Source organism: Cucumis melo, chromosome 10 (genome assembly GCF_025177605.1).
Source record: "Cucumis melo cultivar AY chromosome 10, USDA_Cmelo_AY_1.0, whole genome shotgun sequence".
Lineage (NCBI taxonomy): Eukaryota > Viridiplantae > Streptophyta > Magnoliopsida > Cucurbitales > Cucurbitaceae > Cucumis > Cucumis melo.
Window position 1 is genome coordinate 18,891,502 of NC_066866.1, and position 2,331 is coordinate 18,893,832.

Below are 2,331 nucleotides of genomic sequence, written 5' to 3' on the forward strand. Positions count from 1 at the left end.
AGTTATTAAGTATTTTTCTATTATTTTATCTATTTTAGTATTTAGAAATTATTTGGTGAATTAATGCTAATTGAAAGGAGGGTTGGTTGATTTTGGTGAGATTTGGAGAGAGAGAGAAGATGGTTGGTTTGGGTTATTTAAGGGAAAAGAAAAGAGATATTGTTTTATAAAAGCCTTAGGTCTCGTGCGTAAAGAAGAAGAAAAAAAATCAAAGAAAGAAAGAGGGGAAAAGAAAAAAGAAAAAGGGAGAAAAAAATAATAAAACCCTAGCCGCCGCACGCCGCCGCCGCGAACCCGAGCCATCAAGCCTTCCCCTCTCTGTTCAGCAACGCAACCGAGTCTGCAGTCCACCCGAGTCGTCGCCGAGCTTCTAGCCGCGCCGGAAGATCCGTCCAAGCCGATTCGCGCACGCCGAGCGTCCGTCGGAGCAACCCGTCTCTCGCAGCCATCGCCCGAAGCCGAGCCCGCGTCACCCTTCGCGATCCGCAGCCGATCCGTCAGCCAGCCGTGTCGCGCCGCTTCGATCCGACGCAGCGCAGTCGAAACGTCCGTCTGCAGCCGTCGCCGAGCGAAGCCGTGGTGTAGCCGGACCATTCGCAGCCGTCGCGCCATCCGGATCTGGAAGCCAGTGCCTCGTCACACGAGGACCAGACCCGACCGAAGCCCCCGTTCCGTGACCCGAAGCCCGGCCCGCGCCGCGTGCCTCCGACCTAGAACCCGAGCCGCGTGCACTCGCGAGCCGAGCAGCGCCCGCGTGCGAGCCGCACGTGCGTAGTCTCTGTACCAAGCCGAGCCGCGCCTGTCTGCACCACAAGCCGCGCCTGTCTGCGCTGCGAGCCGAGCCGATCTTCAACCTCCAAGCCGAGCCGGTCCCTGTTCTCTTTCCAGCCGAGCCGCCAAGCCTAATTTGGCTCCTTTCATCCAATTTTTCGGTAATCAAATTAATTATTTTGGCATTACCCAGTAAGACTCAATGTCTTTGGACACTAAATAATTTAATTTGGAATTAAATTAAATTATTTTCCTTAAGGGACGTCTTGGACCAAGTAACTGCTGCAGCGTGGGATTTCTTCAGTAGGGGCTCAGCATTGCAACCTCTTTCTAGGGTAAGTCATTTCACTGAGTTTTGAACCGTTAGTCGTTGGTGACTCAATTACGAATTTTGGCGTATTAAACAGTTAGGACCTCGTTGCTTGGAAAGCACACTTGCCTCGCGGTTAGAACTCGCCAAGTAAATCTCCATGTAAAAGATTTCTACTACTAGCTCCATGTTTAAAATTATAAGGTCACGTATACCTTCAATTGTGCATGTTGAGGACTAGACTGTACGATGCATGAAATTAATGATAGTATGATGCGATTGATGATATGGTTATATTATGGCATGATGTGGTGATGACGAGAACTGTTATGACTGTAGGACGGATGTTGAGATAGAGAGTGAAATGATGATTAATCTGTTGTGATTATATGATGATGCCATGTGTATGTATGCTGTGATTAGGGTACCTGTTAGCTTAACCTATTAGAGTCGTACCTGCATGGGTGTCCTTTGGGATCACCACCTATTTAGGACTGTGTGGTCCGACGAGACACTAGTCTAGCATGGATATAGATATGACTCGAGTGACTCGATGGGGTCCTCGCATCCTGATTGTCCTAGGTGTGCCCCGGGACACCGAAGACCAGAGTTACGTTCCTACGGGAGCGCATGTTGCACGTGTTCGGGAACGTGCCAGAGATTGGGTACCAGTTACAGGACTCTGATAGGAAGTTAACAGGCACCTAGTGGGACTAGTAGTGGGTCCCTTACTGAGTATTTTATACTCACTCTCTTCATGTCATGTTCTCAGGTAGAGGACGAGGTAAGGGCAAAGGCAAGCTGGCGAGCGACCAGAAGTGACCGTGGCGAGCCATAGGGATTTCTACTTCCACTCATTCTTGTTTTTTGACTTTAGTACCTGAGTTTGAGTATTTTTCACTATTTACCATTTTTTTTAAGTAGATAGGGCCCGAGTAGGACTTTAGAACGAAATGTCATTTTTGCATGTTACTTTGATTGGATGTTCATAAATAAATTTCCCGAACCTTATGCGTTTTTACTAAATTTTATGACTTAAACCACTTGTTCTACATTTAGTAATAACTTCGACTCAGTATAAGGAGTTGGGTTGTTACATATTATCTTATATTAAGGCGAGCAATCAATCGATACCAACACCACACTTGTTCTCCTTTTGGGAAACCAATGATTGGATGCAAAATGCCAAAACAAAGTTTGTTTTCAAACTCTTTTTTGTGCGTGTTTAGCTAAGTATTTGTTACTTACTC

At 46.9% G+C, this 2,331-nt stretch overlaps 1 long non-coding RNA gene across 1 annotated transcript; it reads left to right on the forward strand.

The window, feature by feature from the left end:
- Positions 1-233: 233 nt before the first annotated feature.
- Positions 234-2,078, forward strand: LOC127151210 (uncharacterized). The gene is made up of 3 exons (XR_007823937.1): positions 234-932; positions 1,031-1,106; positions 1,854-2,078. It is a non-coding gene; the product is annotated as an uncharacterized LOC127151210 (long non-coding RNA).
- The last annotated feature ends 253 nt before the right edge of the window (positions 2,079-2,331 follow it).